This window comes from Ambystoma mexicanum, chromosome 5p (assembly GCF_040938575.1).
Source record: "Ambystoma mexicanum isolate Mex_15411 chromosome 5p, UKY_AmexF1_1, whole genome shotgun sequence".
Classification (NCBI taxonomy): Eukaryota; Metazoa; Chordata; class Amphibia; order Caudata; family Ambystomatidae; genus Ambystoma; species Ambystoma mexicanum.
Window position 1 is genome coordinate 544313848 of NC_090930.1, and position 20152 is coordinate 544333999.

General features: G+C 49.0%; 1 protein-coding gene across 1 annotated transcript in view; it reads right to left on the minus strand.

The window, feature by feature from the left end:
- UTP14A (UTP14A small subunit processome component) overlaps positions 1–20152 on the minus strand; it is a 684761-nt gene that overhangs the window by 91853 nt on the left and 572756 nt on the right. The window lies entirely within an intron of this gene.

Below are 20152 nucleotides of genomic sequence, written 5' to 3' on the forward strand. Positions count from 1 at the left end.
TGGATTTGAGCCCTAGGGCTGCCCCGGGTGCCTTATTTTGTAGGAGTTAAAGTTTTGCCAAGTTCTTGGAAGAGGTGCCGGTGAACAGCACATTGCAATAATCGAGCTTACTACCAATGATAGCCCATGCAAGGGCGAGGCAGTCTGTGGAAGAGATATGAGCTTGGTGCTGTGGAGGAGGCAAGGGCGTTGATGTGGCGGGACATGTTAAGTTCAGCGTCAGGATATAAGCCCAGTGTCTTCACGTGTTTAGAGACCTGGATGGTTGTCCGATCAATGGTAAAGGAGGCATAGAATGGGTCCAGGGTGCTTAGCCGGTGGGGGGAGACTAAGATGAGAAGCTGCGACTTTTTCGTCATTGAGACAAAGGTTGTGGGTCGCCATCCAGTTCTGTAGAAAACGAAGTCTGATTGACGACTTCAACGTCATGGGTGTAGTTCCCTGAGATTGGCAGCAGGACTTGCGCATCCTCTGCAAAGTTTGTGTAAGGGATCCCAAGACGCAAGAGCCTTGAGGGATGCCACATGGGATGGGATCTGCGGAGTGGTCGCCTATGAAGACTTTGTAGGTGCATTCACTCAGGAAGGAATTGATCCAGTGAACTGCCTGGTGGGAGAAGTGAAAGTTTGTGAGGAGGTGTTTACAGAGGACATCGTTGTCTACAAGGTCAAATGCCGCTGACAGGTAAAGGACGAGTAGAATGGCCAAGCTGCCTGAATCACGGGTATGGTTGAGTTGGATTTTTAGGTCCAAGAGAGCTGTTTGAGTGTTGTGTTTTGGTCTGAATCCGGATTGTCTTGAGCCTAGAAGCTGATGTTGTTCAAGGTAGTTTTGAATTTGGCAATAGGCCACGCGGTCTAGGCTTTTAAGGAGTAAGGGGACAGCGGTGATGGGTCGGTAGTTGGTACGAAGGATGGGATTGAGGGATGGTTTTTTTTAAGGGGAGAGACGCATGCCGTTTTGAGTTTGACATTGTGGGCAGGCATCACCTTTGTAGTTGGCGGGTTTGAGGTGTTGGACTGTGGTGGTGATTTCTTCTGTGGAGATGGCTGAGAAATGGAATTGGAGGTGTTTTGCAGAGGGAGCGGTGGCTGAGGGGATGGGGTGGGGCAGGTATTGGACATTAGTTGTTTCTTAGAAAGAATTTTGTCTTGTACTTTGACAATTTTATCTGAGGGCTTTTTGAATGGTGGTGCACCAGACTTTGTCAATGTGGATAAGCGAGAGGTAGGGGCACTGTGTTCAAATTCTTGGAGTATGGAAAACAGTTCGTTGAAGCAGGAACTGGCTTTGGTAATTCTGGTATTGAACAATTTGGCCTTTCTCAATATGAGGGCGTTTCTAAAGCTTTTCGAGGCGATTTGAAAGGCCTTCAGGTTGAGTGCAGCAGGGTTTTTCCTCCACGTGCGTTCAAGGGCCCAGATGAGACTGTAGCGTGCTTCTTCTGTAACCAAGTGTTGGCTTTTCTGCCTGGTTTGGGAATTCTGGGTTTGAGTAGGGCATGATGATCAATGTTTTATGAGAGGGCAGACAGGATACATGAGGCTTGGGCTTGTGGGTCATCACATGCTGGTGTGTATTCGGCAAGGTGTTCCAGCAATGTGGGGGCTATGCAGGCTTCAGTGAGTCTGCATATATTGCATGGAAGGGTGGGTATAAGCCTGATAGCTGGGTTGCAGGTCGTTTGTGTGTGGGAGAGGCAGAATTCTATGTCCGAGTGGTCAGATCAGGGTGTTAGGTAAGATTTTCATATCAATGATGCATCTTTCCTTACCTGTGTCAACCCCAGAACCTTTTGCTTTGACAAGGTAACTATTTTACCTAGTCCCTAGGTGGAGGGGAATCTTTTTCACCCCTCTCACCTAGTTTTTACTCTTTTTATGGGTGACCTTATGTCTCTCCATAGTGTATGGTTGAAGTTATAGTTTCTTACAACCTTTGGGCTTAGGCTAGGTTGCCCCTTTGTGCTCCCCTGTTCATTTATCTCTGCTTTGATGTACTTGGGTGAACTACAGTTCCCAAGTAGTAAAGAGGGATTTTCATCCCCCTTTACATTTTATATAGTGAGCCAGCACACCCCACCTTATATGGAATGCTGGGGGGAGGAATACAATGTATATCCTTTCTTACTTACCTGGTAACATTCTGTTACAATTGCAAGTTTTACATGAATGGTTGGTGGCAGTGGTTTTACCCTTATGACTTTAAGTCTTTATTACTTGCAGGCTATTAATTCAGCCTCAGTAATGCACAGATGAGCCACCATTTTGCTAAAATGGTGGGCTCCTTTTCTTGCCATATCTTGTGTGCTTGCAGTTTCTGAGGTCTTCCCCTGCCATTCTAAGTGGGAACGACCTCAGCGGCTGTTTTGTCTTAGGCTGGAATCCTGTGGATTCCCTGCACAGGCTCCAGAGTGTCTGGAAAGGCAGGAAGCGAGGGAGGAGTCCAAAACTCTGCAGTCCTTTGTCTTCCACCTTACCTGAAAGGGAACTCCTCCCTGTGGGGGGCTGGCTGTCCTGATTGGACAGGCAGATCGCCCCTTGCTGTAAAATGCGGGGCGAGAATACAGAGGTTGTGCTGTAGTTCCTGATAAAACTCTGAACCTGGAAGCTGCTGGCAAGACGACCACTGGAGCTGATATCGAATAGGAAGTTGAAGAAATGATGGCCCTAGCCATTTCCAGCGACTGGAGAGCCTGCTGTGTAACCAGAGCCTGCTGTTACCCTTCCTTCCAACCCACCTGCAGACTCTGAAAACGACGACCCGGACCCAGAGCCTGGTACATTAGACTCAAGAAGACATGCATTTTGGAGTCATCCCATGCCGTGCTGCGACCTTGCAGGGCTGCAATACCCCAATACCCTGGGACCTCGAGCCATTGTGTGGTGCATGGTCTTCCGATTCGAGCAGAAACTTTGGTGGCATCTTGCTGGAACTCCAGAGACACGATTTGAGTCCTAAAAGCCCCCTCATCCGAGTGCTGGACCTTGCAAACCAGGAGAATTCGACAAGTGATATTCAGTCCTCTTCTGGCTTGTGAAAAGGGTGCCAAAACCACAGAGCTGCATCTAACAGCAAGAAAACTCTTGCCAGAAGCGCTCTCCGTTGGTCCCTGCTGCAAATTCCCTTCCAAAGTCCTGTCTTCCGTCTTCATGACAAAGAAATCCATCGACTGGGTTTTTGGCTGCAGATGCTGAAGTCTTCCTGCTGCAACTCTTCTTCTGTGCTGATGCACTTTGTGGTTTTCTGTGATTGGGAGTCCCCTCATCCAGTTCACCCAGGCCCACTACTGGAATCCTTCCAGGGTGTCTTCTCTGAAGTCCCTGGACCCTAACTAACTTTAAAGTGAACTACTTACTTGTTTGAACAGTCTTCCACAGGAACTCTTAACTTTTGCCTGCAACAGAACCCTATGTGACGCTGCCTACAACTGGCACCTAGACCACTAGAATCCCTCTTCTGCCTCGGAGTGAACTCATCCAATAGACTAGGGAAGGACTGGGTAAGTAAAGGATTCTTTTTATCCTGATGGGGAGCAGGTGCAAGTGAATCCAGATCACTTTAAACTGTTGGTGCCTTTCTGGTTGCCGCTCTTTTTCCCTACTTAAGCAGCCCTACAGCCTCTTTTCCTTTGCAGATGGGGAGCAGGTGCAAGTGGATCTAGGTCACCTGGCCTAAGGAACCACCCACCTTTTTAGCTCTGCCTCTTCCTTTCTGCTCCAAACTCTTAGATCAAGGGCGTCTGAAGTGAAGGGCAGACGAAGAAAAAGGCAATTCCTGTTTGGGCCTGTTCAGGCCAGGAGGAGCAAGGGTCCGAACCCCTGCTCAGACAGCAGGTAAGCATGCACCAACATGTGTTTTCTCCCTCTGTCCCCCACAGGCCACCCCCACTATCATCAGGCAACGCCAACTTCATCAGTGCTGGGGTGAGGACAGGTGCTCCGTGGCACAGTAAGTTGTGCATTTGTAAAAGTTGTATTCTCGCAATGCAGCGTGTGTGTGCCCGCTCTCCCCTCCCGTTGTCCCAGTCGCCTCCTTGTTTGTTGGCCCTCCATCCCTCCCACTGCGCTCCCATTGGTTGGAAGGCCCTTTAAATCAGCAAACCAAGGCACCCCCTGCTGTGTCAAGGACCAGAGGAAAAGGACAGCTCCAGTGGTGTTTTCCGGTGTCCGCCGTGGTATCACCTAGCCTGCAGCTAGTTTTAGGTGGGTGGGTTATCCTCAGTTCCTGTGCTCTACCCCTAGATGTAGGACACCAGGCAACTGGCTTCTCAATAGGGCAGGCGCACACCCCAGGAGTGAGTCCTGGGGGCCCTCCCCCCAACGTCTCCATTTGGCCCTGCCTGGGTCCCACAAGGCATGCGGGGGTGAACTCTGATCCAGCCCTCTCCCCTCGAGGAGACCTCTCTTTCTTCACAGTATGGATGATTCTCTCAGTGGGTAGGAGCCGTGCGGTGGGTCCTTCTCGAGGCGGACACACGCCCCAAGAGCGAACCTGGGGGCCCACACCTCAGCAGATGCTCCCTAGATGGATTGGGCTCTCAAGGCTCGTCACTTCTTATCCAGGCTTGCTTTGGATTTATTTCCTCTACTCATGTGCTTCCTCTGGGCCTCATCCTTCTCCCCCTAGGCCTTCCTCTGTTTCACCATATAGGGGTGTAAAGGGTGACCCCCCCGGCCTTCCCAGCACGGGCTCCGGCAAGGAGGATGTTGAGGGCACCCCTTGTGGGTCGCTTCTCACTATGGGGGGTTTGGGACCTCCTCTATGGACAACCAATGGGGTTCTCTTACTGGATTATGGAGTATCCTCTTTACCTCGGGAGGGTCACAGGATTGCTTCTAATTTCTGCTCTATGTCCCTCTTACATTTTCTATCCAAACTACTTGAGTGCCTTGTTTATTCACGAATCTCATAATTCGTGTCTAGCCTATCTCTCCTTCCTCCGACTTAGTCTGGTTTTAGTCCCCACTATTCAACTGAAACAGCCCTTACCTACGTACTTAATTCTCGTCTCACTGCTCGCTACTCCAAACACTCATCTTTTCTTATTTTACTTGATATGTCCACTGCCTCATTTCCTCCCTCCTGTCTCTCAATATCTCCCTCCGCCCGCAATCTTGGCATTTACTTTGACTCTAATCCTTTGACCACCACATCTCCCCAACATCCTGCACTTGTCGATTTCATCTCTACAACATTCGCAAAGTCCGCCCATTTCTCACTTGCCATGCTACATAACTCATCTCCTCACTAGTCTTCTCCCGACCATTCTATTGTTCTGTTCTTTGGTCTTCCCCACTCACGCCTTGCTCCTCCTAAATGTATCATTCTTCAATTCGCTCACTCTGTTTTCTCTCCTACCATGACCCTGGCCTCGCTTGGCTGATTGCCCTTCTATTCTCAACTTAAATACAACTTTCTCTGTCTTGTGTTTAAATGTCTCTATGGCCTTGCTCCTGACTATCTTGCATCTCTCCTTTCTTTTTACTCTCCATCTCGCTCCCTCCGCTCTACTAATCTTTTTAGACTCAATGTTCCACGTCCCCCTTGTGCCCAATCCCATTTCTGCTCGTTCCAGCTCCTAGCCCTTCTTCACTGGAACATGCCTTCCCTGTCTCTTCGCTCCATTACTTCCTATCCTCTGTTCCGTTCCCCTCTAAGAAGCCACCTGTTACAGTCCTCGAATTGATTTAATCTGCTTTGAACACGGATTCATTAATTTACTCTTATGAACGTTAATTGATTCTTACTGTTTATGAACACTGATTGACTGATTACTCCCAGGAATGATAATTGATTGTTACTATTTATGAACACAGTTTGAATGTTACTGTTTATGAATGCTGATTTGCCTTCTATTTCATTATATTGTTGACTGTCCTATGTAAAGCGCTTTGGACAAAGGCGCTATATAAAACACAATAAATACAAATACAAAAACAGGCGGTGTGCAAGGGTCCCTGTGTGGGTGGGGGGCCTCTTTACTCCAAATGCCTCTGGGCCTTCTCTGTGTCCCCCCTCTTTGTCCTTCTGGCACTCCTGGCTGGCCCCCTCCTCCTTCGCATTGCGCCTTGTATCAGTCTATGTTGGCGCCAGCTTATTAAAGGTTGCGATTCACCACGGGGAAGGGGCCCTTATGTGGCACCAAGTACCCAGGCACCCTGAGGAACCCCTTGCCTCCGAAATGCTTTCAGGGCCTCACGCCCGCTTTACAGTGCAGTGGGTGGGGGGCCCCTTATGAGGCTTGCGTGAGCTCAGCTTTGCTCCTCCTTAGCTGGCTCCATTCTCGTTTGATTCTGCGGGCCTCCCCCGGTCCTCAGATGGTATCCTCAGTGGAATAGAGCAGACCTCCACTTCCGCCGCTGACATCAATGGTGGGATCCCCTGCCCCAGGCAGTCCGGCTCTCCGGGGCACGATGGCCACCCAGCCGACAGCTGGGAGGAGCAGTACTCACCACTTTAACTTCTCTCTTCTCGGGTTAGCCCGCCGAGGGGGGGGGGGGGGGGCGGGGAGGTGGCAGGGGCTAGTCTGCCCTCCTGTCCCGACCTGCTCCACCGTCCCTCACGCCAGCTTCTCTCTTCCGTGTGCATCCCTCTCCAAAACACCAGTTACACAGAGAGCAACGCTTTTGTTTTTGCTTATGGCGTTCTCACTTCCATCTCCGCTGTAACAGGCCAGTTTCGCCCACTCCTTCGCTCACAGTTGCTGCTGGGGTTGATCCTGCTTGGGGTGAAGTCTGTTAGACGGGGCGGGGGGGGAGCCTCTAAGTGGGGGCTCAATCCACTTTTCTAGACCCTGATTCGGGAGAGCTACACTGAAGCTGCTTCCATCAGCGCGCCCCCTGGTTGCCTCGTTCTGTGCCTTGTTGACTGTATTGACTTTGTGTTTGCTCTCTACGGTTCTTGATATTGTGTTGCTATCCATGGTTTGTGGCATCACATTACAATTGCCTGCTTTCTTTACTGTCACATTCCCCGTTGTGCTTTGCCTTGGTTCTGTACTACATCTGCATTCATTACTTCTAGGTTCCCTGTTGTGCTCTTTTCTTTCTGATGGTTCTGTACTGCTTCTGATTTGTAGGTCAGTTCTTTGTTGTGCCCTCCTCCCTTTAGTGTCCACCCTGTGCCTCCCTCCTGTCGCCCCCTCTGCGCGATCTTCCCTCATCCCTCCCTTGCCTGGGCTGCCCTCTCCCTACCCCCACCCCCTTTCCTCCCTGCACCCACTATGGTGCTCTCTGTCTCACCTATCTTTTCTAACCTCTATTCCTCTCACTAAGTCTGGCAGGAAGAAGCTCAAAAGGGACATCCTTGTCTACAGCCCAGGCCTCCCTATAGCTGATACCTATACCAGTGCTTCCTCCAGACAGACCCTTACCGATATACTCTGTCATTCCCTCTCCAGGCCTATGGAGCCCCCGACCTCCCATAGGGTCTTTGTTCGCTCTCCTTTTTCCTCTTCTCCGATTAATGGTGGAACCCGGTGGGAGGCCATCCTGGTCCCCTTCCACTCCTGTAAGACAATCATTAATGTCTACTTAAATGGTACCGTTTTGGTACAGGACCCTCAGGCTCATCTCCTCCTCTTCGATAGATGCTTCCCACACCTTATAGACGTCCTTCCCTCTCCTGTTATCTCTTCTTATCCCTCCCTGGCTCCTCTGCCACCCCTCTGGCACTCTTCTCCCTCTCCGACTACCCTGCCTTCTCTTCCTTCCTCCTCTGTCCATTCTCGGGCACCTTCAACACTTCCGCAGGGCATACCTCTGGCCTGTACCCCTCCCCGGACGTCCTTCAAATGTGGCAACCTGCTCCACATCGCTACTCTTAACTCTTGTTCAGCTGTCAAACACTCCTCTGACATCTGACGTCTCCTGGAAGAGCTTGATTTGGATGCAGTCGATCTCACAAGACTTGCCAACCACCCCGTTGATGGTCCAGCCTTGATTGTCCCGGAGTGGTTCCCTGCTTCAATCATTCCAATGCAGCACTACTCCTCCTTTGAACGCCTGGTCTGCAGGCTCTCTATCTCTCCAGGCCGCTCTCTCACTGTGGTCACTACCTACAAGTCACCCTCTTCCTCTCTCAAGTGGGCTGACCTCTCCTCCTCGCTCCTTGCCTCTACCTCTCAACTTTTCCTCCTCGGAGACTTGAACATCCACCTGGATGCTACCAGCCTTTCTTCAGGACTCTTTCGCAACCTCTGCAATTCATTCTCTCCCTCTCTCTATTCTTCCCTCTGGCCAAACTCACTCTGCAGGGCACACGCTGATGTTCTGATCTCCTCAGATCTCCCCTTCTATAGCCCTCTCACTACTCCTCTCTCCTGGAGTGATCACTTTCTCCTTTCTTCCCACCTCTCTCTCTTCCCTGCAGGTGAAGCCGACTCCAGCACTGCCACCTACCTTCTTGGTCATCCGGCTCATGAAGCGTGTGTCAGTTGAGGCTTTCGCTGCTACTTTCTCTCCTCCTCCTGCATTTTTGGCTGGCTCACACCCTGACACAGCCCTCTCTAATCTTCATATCTCTATCTCTAACACTCTGGATGTCCTTGCCCATCATGAGGATCTGCTTGAAGTCCAAATTCAAGTGTAATTCTTGGTACGATTCCGACCCCGCCGCCCTCCAACAAAAGTGTAGGGCGGCAGAGAGCATGGGGCGAACCCCTTGACAAACTGGCCTGCCGCCTCCTCCAACTAACAACTCGGCCAAACTTTTCAAAATCTGCAAGGAGCTGACCAATCCTGCTGCAGTCTCTACCTCTTCTGTTCCCTCCCAGGCTCTTTGAACGGCCTTGGCCTCTTATTTCACTACTAAAACGCAGGACATCCTGTCCACCCTCTCTTCCTCTACCACTCCTGGCCCACCTGAGGCAGTCTTCCTCCTCCTTTCTCCTACTTTGCCCTGTTCACCCCTGAAGATGTTTCTAGACAAGTCTGATCTATGAAAGTCTCGTCAAAGCAATTTCTCCCCTGCTCATCCAGAACAATCAACGACCACATCAACACCCTTGTTCTAGCCTTGGCTGATTTCTGCAATCACTCCTTTACCACTGAAACGGTTCCTCCGCCCCCCTTAAGCACTCTCTTGTGCATCCCCTTCCAAGAAGCCCTCGGCCGATCCTTCCACTCCAGCTAACTATCGCCCGATCTCCATCACTCCTTTCCTGGGCAAACTCTTGGACAGTGTCAAAAGCAGAGGATAGATCAAGGAGAATGAGGACAGAAGGGAAATTGGAGTCAAGATTGGAGAATAAGTCTGGACGGGTGTTCAGGAGAGCAGTTTCTGTACTTCTGTTAGCTCTGAAGCCAGAATGGTGGTCTTGGAGGCAACCAACAGATTCACTATGTAGATTAAGCTGGGAGATGGCCAAGAGTTTCTCTAGGCTGGACTATTGCAACAGTCTCTTTCTAAATCTTCCTGCCTCTACTCTTCGACCTTTACAGCTTATCCAGAACAGGACTGCAAGACTTGCCCTTGGTACTCAAGCAAAATCTGCAAGGCAGATGGGGAGCAAGTGCAAGTGGATCTAGGTCATCTGGCCTAAGCCCGCCCACCTGGTGCCTTCCTGCATGCTGCTCTTTTTCACCACTTAGCAAGCCCCGCCCAACTGGTGCCTTCCTGCTTGACGCTCTTTTTCACCACTTAGCAAGCCCCGCCCACCTTGTGCCTTCCTGCATCCCGCTCTTTTTCACCACTTAGCAAGCCACGCCCATCTGGTGCCTTCGTGCTTGCCGCTCTGTTTCCCAACTTAAGGAGCCCTCCAGCTTCTTTTCCTTTGCAGATGGGGAGCAGGTGCAAGTGGATCTAGGTCACCTGGCCTAAGCCCCGCCTACCTGGTACCTTCCTGCCTGCTGCTCTTTTTCACCACTTAGCAAGCCCCGCCCACCTGGTGCCTTCCTTCACCATCACTGTCTTGTGGCCAATGCTGGGTTTGACTTTTATGGACTTCATTCATTCACGGTGCGTCACTCTTTCTCAACTCTCATGCTGGACTTCCTTTGCATCTTGTACTCATGGTGGCCCTGAATCATGCTGTTCCCATCTTCATCTTGTATCCTGGCATGCAACATTATGTGTTACTACTGACTTCTGCAATTGTATTCGCTCCCCACTCTTGCTTCACCACTCTTTTTGCCTGCTTACTCTCTTTTCTCTCCTCCTTTCCCTTCACCCTTTTCTTATCTCCTCCCCTTACTTTCTTCTTTGCACTTACTCTATCAGAATTGTCCCTGGACCTAATATGATAGCAACCTAGTCTGTTTCATCCACCCTCCCATTGCTGTTTTTTCCTCCCCACCACCTCTCCAGCACTATCTGAAATGTTGTCAGGCCTAGTATGATAGTCGCTTGTTTTGTTCCTCCCCTCCCTTTCTGCACCCCCCTCCCTCACCTTTTGTTTTTCTCCGGCTCTACCAGAAATGTCGTCAGGCCTAGTACGGTAGTCGCCTGTCTGTTTCCATTTACTTCCCACTCTCCCCCTCCCTTCCTTATCTATGTCTTAGCTCTTGCACTATCTGAAATGTCATCAGGCTGAGTACGATAGTTAATTTCACATCCTTACTGTTCATGGCCTGTAAGGATGTGGTTGTATTTTCCCTTGTTCCCTCCCTTGCCTTGAAGCGCTTTCAAACACGTTGTGTATAGGCGCTATATAAATTAACAATCATATCATATCATAAGCCCAGGGATCGTATCAATCCAGCTCTAAAATCTCTTAACTGGCACACTGTGGCTGCAAGGATCAACTTCAAGACCCTCTGCATCATCCAAAAGGCTTTCTGGGGCCTGGGACCGCTCTACCGCCAACGTTCTCTTCCAAAACATCTTCCTTCTCAAGCTCTTCGCTCATCCACCTCCAACTCTGAGGGTCAGACGCTTCTCCAAGCAGAGAGTTTGGGGCAGATCTAGCTCCTTGGCTGGGCCTCTCACTGGAACAGCCTCGTTGCCGCTCTCACACTGGAGCAGAAAGACCTTCTGTTTGCGCATCTGCTTTCTCGCTTTCTCTTTCTCTCCCCTGCTGATGCACCCGACTGCTCTGCGCACTGGTCACCCTCTGAACTTGGGCTCAGGCTCCTGCATGTCCAGTTGCCCTTGCACTGCCTCCGGCTCCCCAGCACTTAAGGGTCTCTATCTGCAACCCTATATTCTCTTCTCTCTGCACTTATGAGCCACCTGCTGGATGCATTTCCCCACTTTCCCAACCCCCTGGCACTTCTCCCCTTCCCTATTCCCTGCACTTGCGCAATCCGAATAACAGAAGGCCTAGTAAGATCGTTATTTTGTCCTCCCTTTGTTTCCCCCTCCTTATCTTGCCGCGCCTAGAAAAACTTCTGTACAGGCGCGTTATAAATGCCTCATATATCATATCAATCTGTCTTGAAAAGAATAACACGTGTTTGAAAAGTACTTACTTGTGAAAGTGTTAGTTAGTAACTAACTGAGTAAATAGTTACAACAGTTCTTACTTACCTTGAATGTGTGTTGTGCCATTTTGAAAAGTATATCCAAGGTTATTTTGCTCACCTGTGAATTGGTTGTGCCTCTTTCCCAAAAGTAATGCTGTTGGCTTCACTATTTCTTCCAGAGAATATGTGTTTAAATTTCCGAACTGGGCCTTGCTTCCCCTAACCTGCCTTATAGCCTGCTTAGAATAAGTCTGCCCTAGGCTTTACCCATCTAGAACAACATTGAGTCATTCATGAAGTATAATATTGGATTTCGCTTTCCCTGGTCTGTTTTATACAGATGCTAAAACAGTCTTAGGTCTTTAAGTTGCTGATAGCTCCTTTAAAACGTATATAGGTTTTACTTACCTTGGGTTACCTGTGTGCCATCCTAAAATAAGTTAGATGCGTTCCACTGATCTGAAACGCAACTGCAATAGTATATTACAATAGGTTTTACCCGCCTAGAATAGCTGTGCCATATACAAACAATTTCTTTTCAGTTGAGTTGTTAAAAATAACATAAAACGCAGTGTGACTTCTAAATAGATTAATTATAATCAATTCAACAAATAATTAGACTTAGTCATTTCCAAGAGCTTTCGAGATTATCTTAAAGGAATAGTTAAAAATAGCGTATAGAATTCAGTACAACTTCTAGATAGATTCATTATAATCAAATCACATACAATTTGACAGTCATTATAAAGGAGCTTGGGAAATTCACTAGCTCTAGTAATGAATCTATCTTTATAGATAAAGCGGAATGTATGTATGTGTGTGCATGTATGTTTGTTTGTCCGGCTATATAACTCCACACTGTTCAACCCACATCTATCAAATTCCCCATTTGTCTGGGGAAAGATTGTAGTCTATGTTTGGATTCACAAAATTCACTCCGTAGACACCCTCATTTACTGATGCCCACCCCAATTCACTACAGTAGGTACTAAAAGGAGGCAAAATTGAGAAAAGTGTCTGAAGCAAAATGTTCGATGTGTTGTTATTCCACTGAAATGTATTACTAGTCTATACAGTTCAAAAGTGTTTATTGAAGCATTTTTAAAGGAAATAAAAAATAATGTTTTATCACGCCACTCCAAATATGGGAAATGGCAAGGTTACAGTTTACTCAAGTTCATTCACAAGAAGAGAGCACAATCAATCTTTCTTGGACACTTTCTCAAATGTGCTGAAGCCACTGAGTGACCGAAAGCTGATGCACAAAAAACAAACATCACTTGGAAAAGGTCCATTTGATGCAAAGCGAAAATCAATACCAAGAGCTTCTGAAACACAACAACAAACAGCAGCACTACTTGCCAATCAGAGGACAAGAGCAACTTTCTCCAGGGCCAATGAGACGCCAGAGTAAACTGAAGCAAGACTTGCTGACAAGAGGTCAAGAGCAACATCCTCCAGGGCATATGAGACACTACTCGATCAGGACATGGGCAAACGCCAGGTTCCCCAGCTAGTTATTCAATATACATTTGTTTTAAAACATTCAGTAAGCTCATGTAGTGGTATGGACTAGTCTAAGTGAATCCAGAAAATTAAATGCAGCAATGATTACAGAAATACGCTCCCGCTGAAAATACTATTCCATAACATATCACCAGTGATAAGCTGGAGATTCTGATGTAAAGATTGTAATTAGTATTTCCTTTTGTGAAGTAAGGCCAGAAAAAAAAATAAGAAGGTGTTTGAGTGTTTCAGGTTCTAAGATGACTTTACAGAATCTAAGATGACTTTACAGAATCTACACATGATGTGCAGTGCGATGATGTGCTGCTTTCGTCCTCCTTCCTACCACATCACGAATGGGCCAAAGACTGAACCTAAAGTGTAAAAACATAGTTCTATATTTCGGACTTGGGAATTTGGTTAAATACAATTCGGGTTTGTTAAAACCCTTAATTTTAAAATCACCATCTTTACATGTTTTATACTGCATACAATGCTGCAGAGTCAAAATCAAATCCTGAAGCTACAGCTTCCTTTTAGCACGATCTGGGTTACCTATCAATAGATCTAATGTAATTCCTGCTGTTGACATGGTGGCTACAATATGTTTCCTCAACGATACTATATCATCCACCAAAGTGGAATTGTAAAAAATAGCCAAAATAGAACTTTATTAGACGCTATACAGTAAATTTTCTGTATTTTTTGTGCGTCTCAGTGGCTTGGGCAGCTGCAGTCTGCGTTTTTCTTCTCCTTTCAAAGATATAGGGAAGGTCAGAAGGGTGTTTGTTTGTATTAAGACCAAGATATCAATTCTCATTTATTAATTCCAAACGAATGCCATGGAGATGCCAGATGTACTTGCGCTTCTTAATTTGCTGTTTTGAGGCACAGATCAAAATGTTAGTCTTGTTCAAATTTATAATCAATTGATTATTGATGACATTCCAAAGCTGAGAGCAGGTTTTGTAAACCTCTTGGAGTTTTGGAGAATAGCGCTAGATCGTCAGCATACAGTAGCCACGGTGATGCATGAGGGCCAATTTTCGGGCCATCAGAAGAAACTGATTTGAGATGCTGTCCAATGTCAGCTATGAAAAAGTTAAATAAGGACGACGCTAGTATGCAGCCCAGCTTGAGGCCTCGGTAAGTCAGAATGGACTCTGATAGATTCCCATCTATAGATAAGCAAATTTGAACAGAAGTGTTTGTATGAAATTGAGAGATCAAGGCTTGTATGTTAGGTGGACAATTTGCCTTTTCCATTTTAGCGAATAATAAGTCTCTCGATACGGAGTCGAACGCTGCTTTAAAATCAACAAAAGCCATGTATAAAGGTTATTTAGTTTGCATCCCATAACTCTTAATCGCCCATATTGCAAATAAATTGAGAGCTGTTCCCAATTCTGGGACAAATCTTGTCTGAAAGGTATCAAAGACCTTTGCCTCAAATATCCCAAGATGGCGGCCGGCGCAGGAGGACGTGCTTGAAGGTCTTTCCCGGCCGGGCCATACAAATAAAGCACAATAATAAAGCAGTTGGGGTGAGCCAGTGCCTGCAGAAGCTCTCCAGTTCGTAGCGAGTCCACGGCTCATTGAGCGGAGCCCGCCACGGGCCCCAGAAGCAGTTAACCCCCGTGGGGGGGGGGGGGCCTTCGAGCCCGGCTCCCCCGGAGAAGAGCAGTCCTCCGCGGGCATGGAGGTACCGGCAGATTCCCCCAGTTGGATTTGGAGACAGTCCCGAGTGGCTGTGCTGACACCGGAGAAGATATCCAGGGGTGCGGCCGGGGGCACAGCGGGCCCTCCGGTGCGGATGCTGCCCTTCCCCCATCAGCCCCGGGGGTGAACGGAGCACCGGCGGCCATCTCCATCCCGCCGGGACTCATGACGGAGCACGGACCAGGGCAGCGGGAAGCAGGGATTCCGGGGTGGCCGCGGCGGGAGGCGGCTATCCCCGGCACCCAACTGCTGCAGCAACATTCATCAGGAGGAGCCGGCGGGTAAGAAGGCAACCCACGGGGGCGGTGTGGACTCACGGGGGGGGGTCGGGGAGCATTGGTGGCGGGTCGGGGGAGGTGCTCTGTTACAGCCTCTCCCCCCCCCCTTTGGAGGTCGGGGCGCCGCAGGAGCTGGGCCGCCGGTGAGACTGGTGCCTCCGGGCCCACCCCCTGAGCACATCTGAGTCGTGGCAGCAAGTGGAGGGATACGAGCTCGGCGGGGAGCCCCACGGCGGCAAGAAGATCGATAGGAGGCCACTGGAGACATCAGGAGAGATAGAGCCCGCTGGGCCCCCGGCAGGGTGGGTGGGGGAGACTTGGAATTCTTGCAAGGGCCCACGGCCCCAAGGGGAGAAAGGATCGCCACAGTTCAGTCTGGAATTGAGGGGTGGGGTTGGCAGGCCAGCCTCAGCGTGCAGTCATATGCAATATTCAGCCCAGTAAACATCTCCATCGCCCCAAGATGACATGGCTTGGCATTGGTGTCCCAGGCATTGCAACCATAAGGGTCCCCCCCCCCGTATGTGATCTGGGTCCATAGAGGGCTTACCTGCTCGTGCTCTGCACGAGCCCTCCTGTGCCTGGTGGTAGGGTTCTGTGCCCCACTCCCTTTGGACCACCGGCTTTGCAGTGTAGCAACCCCGACAACGAGGAGAGGATCGCTCAGGGTGCCACCAATAGCTGCACCAAGTTCAATCTAACCAGGCATTGATGTCCAAGTCGAGGTCGAAGTCCACAGCTCACTCCCCACCCCCCTCAGAAGCAAAATAGCAGCCTAAAACAACTCTGGTCCACGCAGGACACCCCAAGGGCGGTGCTCGAGGGGCCTCGGGAGACATCTCACGCGGCGCCCACACAAGAAAGCATGGCGGGGATCTCGTCAAATAGAACAGAGATGCAGGAATGCTTCAAGGAGCTCCAAGAAAAATTAATCAGCTCAGTGCAAGCCCAATTCAAGATGTTACGTGACGAGTTGAAACAGTCCCTACAGGAAATTAGGCAAGACATAGCAAAACTAGAGGAACGGACGGACATTCTAGAGAGGCAAGTTCAACAAGTGGAGGAAGACGGTCTCAAGTCAGATGGAACGCTCAACCAACTTGCGCAGGCTACTACCTTCCTCGAACAACAATGCAAGGATCTAGAAAATAGGTCGAGGCGGTCCAACATAAGGATAAAAAATCTGCCTGAATCAATAGCGGACGGGGACCTCAAGGCGACAGTCACACAACTTTTCTCTGAAATCCTCGCCGATGACTCGGACCAGTAAATACAATTAGATAGGCTACACAGAGTGGGCCCTAGAAGAACCACCTAACAGAGATCAAGACCGTGGGATGCCCTGGCAGCAATAACATCTTACATCCTCAAGGAGCAGATTATCCTCAGGGCCCAGTTTGCAGCCCCTACCAGAATAAACGGGCAGGAGATACACCTATGTCAAGACGTAGCCCAATCTACCCTGCTCAAAAGACGGAAGATGGGTCCAGTAGTCCAACACAGTTGTAGGTCAAAGGATCGAAAAAAAAGGATTGAATGGTAAAAGGATCGAAAACAAAAAGGATCGAAAAAAAAGTTTTTGTTTTGTAACTTTTTTTTGGGGGGGGTTCCCCCCCAATCCCTGTTTTTGTGGTAAAAACCACTTTAACTATACGAAAACCCATAAAATATATATATAATTTAAAATAATATGTGATCCTTTTGTTTTCGGCCCTATTGCGTCGATTCTTTTACATTATATCCTTTTACATTCAATCCTTTAACTGGACACCGTCCAACACCTTTCAAGAAACAACGTGAAATACAAATGGACGTTCCCCTTCGGCCGCCTGTTCACTTGGGAGGGGTCACAACATAGAGTGACGTTGTGTGAAGAGGGTGAGAAGATTCTGGGCATACAAGCGGGGACAACTAATATACAAGTTCTCCCTCAAAGAAGAGTGAAGGGTCCAAAAAACCAAGAGAGCTGGTCAACAGTGCACAAAAAAGGCAAAGGGGGCCAGCATAAGTAAGGCATGGATCCCCCTGGCATCCATCACACGCAAGGAGGGCTTCGAAAGGGCAACATATGTATTCCAACTCAATAGAAGCACAATAGGGGACTCGCCCGAAAAGACAATATTAGGCCCGGCGGCGGGGCAGGGCTAGACGGTTGGAATCAATAGTGGTGTTTAGGATTCCCCACGACCTATACATGAGGAGGAAAAGGGAAGGGGGCAAGGGGGTGGGTTAAGATGGCAAGGGTGAAACAGGGTAAAACACTCAGCCCAGCAGAGACAATCAACCACACGGGCCCGGAGGCCAAATCACTTCAAGAGCCCCATGGAACGGGTGACAATCCTTTCACAAAACATCAGAGGCATGAACACATCTACGAAAAGGGTCAAGTTAGATAGGCAAGCAAAGAGATGGAAAGCAGAATTTCTTCTGCATCAAGAGACCCATATTAAGAGAAGTGAAACAGTCAAGATCAGGATACGGGGTTACACGAAAATACGCCAATCTAACACGGAGGGGAAAAGGGTAGGGGTCCTTATAGCTATACGAGACTCACTCAACCTGGAGATCCAGGATCAGAGGGCGAACAAAGAAGGAAGGTACATCTTTCTGAATGCTCAGCTTGAGGGAAGGCGGATCACATTGGCGTCAGTATACGCTCCCAACACAGGACAGGAAGGTTTTATAAAGGAAACTCTGGAAGCACTGGAGGAATTTGCAACAGGAGACATCATCTTAGGGGGTGACCTGAACCTGGCATAGAACCCCAGTCTGGACAGGAGCGCCGCAACCAGTTACGACGCCAAGACCCCATCGGGGTCTTTGAAGAAGGCATTTGAGGCCTTGTCCCTTCACGATCTTTGGCAAGCCAAATGGGGAGAAGAACGGGGCTACACGTATTTCTCTCATGTCCATAATACGCAATCGAGGATTGATTATATCTGGACATCAACCGGCCTACTGGGGAAAACCAAAGAGATTCCTTTTCGGATCACGCCCCCCTGGTCGCATCTCTGGCATTAGGGCCCCGTAGGGCTCGATTGTGGTCCTGAAGATTTCCCGAAGAGCTCCTCCGAGACGTCACAGTGGTGGAAGAGATCGAACAGAGAATAAATACGTATTTCAGCGAGAACGACACAGGGGCGATCCCGCAGGGAATGGTATAGGATGCCTTCAAGGCGGTCTTGAGGCGGGAACTTATAGCGCTCAAGGCAAAGAGAGATAAGCAACACTCACAATGGGAGGAGGATTTGGAGAAGAAGCTGGATGAGGCACGGAAGGAAGTGGCGAATAACCCCAGCAGATCGAAAAGAGCGATGAAACACCTCCAAGGTCAACTAAACCTTATGCAAACGAGAAAGGCAGAGACGGCCCTGCTTCAAATGAAACAAAAATATTCCATTTACGCCAACAAAGCCGATAAGCTTCTAGCCCGGCAGCTTCGGGAAAAAAGTCATAAAGGGACTATTTTAGCTCTACAAAACAAACACGGGGACAAGGTAACAACGAACGAGGAAATGGGGAAGCTATGTTAGAGTTTTATCAGAATCTTTACAACTCAGCTAACCCAAACAGTGAGGAACAGAGGGCATATCTGGAGCAATTAGACCTACCCCAGCTGCTGGAGGAAACCAGGAGACACCTCGATAGGGAAATTGAACCTAAAGAGGTAGCGGCGGTCATCAAGAAACTCCCTAAAAATAGAGCCCCGGGGCCCGACGGCTTCACGGAAGTGTTTTATAAAAGGTTCCAGACATCCCTAACTCCCAGACTCACCAATTTGTTCAATTCTTTTAGGGCTCAAGGAAATACAACACCCTCTATGAATTGGTGCTGTTCTCCAAACCAGGAAAAGACCTGTCTCAGCCAGGCTCTTAACACCCGATCGCCCTTGTCAATTTGGACGCTAAATTGTACACAAAAGTATTAGCTAACATGCCTTCCGTACACTTAAAAGCCCTGTTGAACCCATATTAATCAGGCTTCATTCCGACACATCAGACAGCAGACAACACGAGGCGGGTGTGTCACCTAATCGAGAAGGCCAAGCATTCGAAGTTACAAGCTGCATTAGTTGCTTTAGACGCTGAAAAAGCGTTCGACAGGGTCGAGTGGTCGCAGCTCCTCCACACGATGGAATGTTCTGGGTCGGTGATGGAACGAATGGGATTCGGGAAAGGGTTTTTTCAAATGGTCAAGGCAAATTATAGTAACCCCTCGATAAGAATTTCAGTAAATGGAACCCTGACATCCATTGTTGCCCTATATAGAGGTACGAAGCAGGGCTGCGCCTTGTCGCCCCTTCTTTATGCTCTTTTCCTGGAACCCCTCCTAACGAAAATCCGGTCTCATCAATGTTTTACAGGGATCCCCAATGGGGGCAAGGATCATAAAGTGGTTGCATTCGCCGACGACATGCCGATTACCCTCACCGACCCAGAACGTTCCCTTCCAGTCCCAATCCAGGAGCTCGAAGAGTTTGGGAGAGTTTCGGGCCTCAAGATAAATAAGAATAAATCTGAGTTCCTAAACCTTTCGGCCGACCCAGAGAAAATCTCAATCCTCTCCCAGACACTGAGGATGAAACTTGCACAAAAAAGCATTCCCTATTTGGGAGTCCACCTGACACCTTCCATGTCAAGCCTGTACTCTTATAACTTCCCGGCCCTCCTCACCCAGCTTCACCAGACTATGGAGAAATGGAGCCCCCTCAACACTTCGTGGTGGGGAAGGATAGCGGCGGTTAAGATGACCATATTACCTAAAGTCCTCTATTATTTCCAGGCACTCCCGCTGACACCTCCGAACACGTTCTTTACGTACATCTGGAATCGTAAGAAGCCAAGGGTGGCCATGACCATGCTGACAGCCCATGCCCGGGAAGGAGGCCTATCTCTACCACACTTTAGGACATATCATGAAGCAGCACAACTGAGGAAGGTGAAAGAGTGGGTGGCAGATTCACTAACAAATATGGACCAGGCAAGACGAAGCCGTGGCTGGGGCCCCGCCATCCAATCTTTTATGGAACAAAAAGCCCCTCAGGCCCCCAAACCCCAAAATCAGTACTGTCGTGGGAGCGAGCCTGGGGGCCTTGGACTCAGCGGTTAGGGGAGGGAACAGAACAACGATCTCATCCCCCCTTTCACCCCACTGTTTGAGAACCCAGACTTTCCTCCAGGAATGAGTCCCAACGCATTCACAGCATGGAAGCAGGCAGGCTTCTCCAAAGTAAAAGATATATAT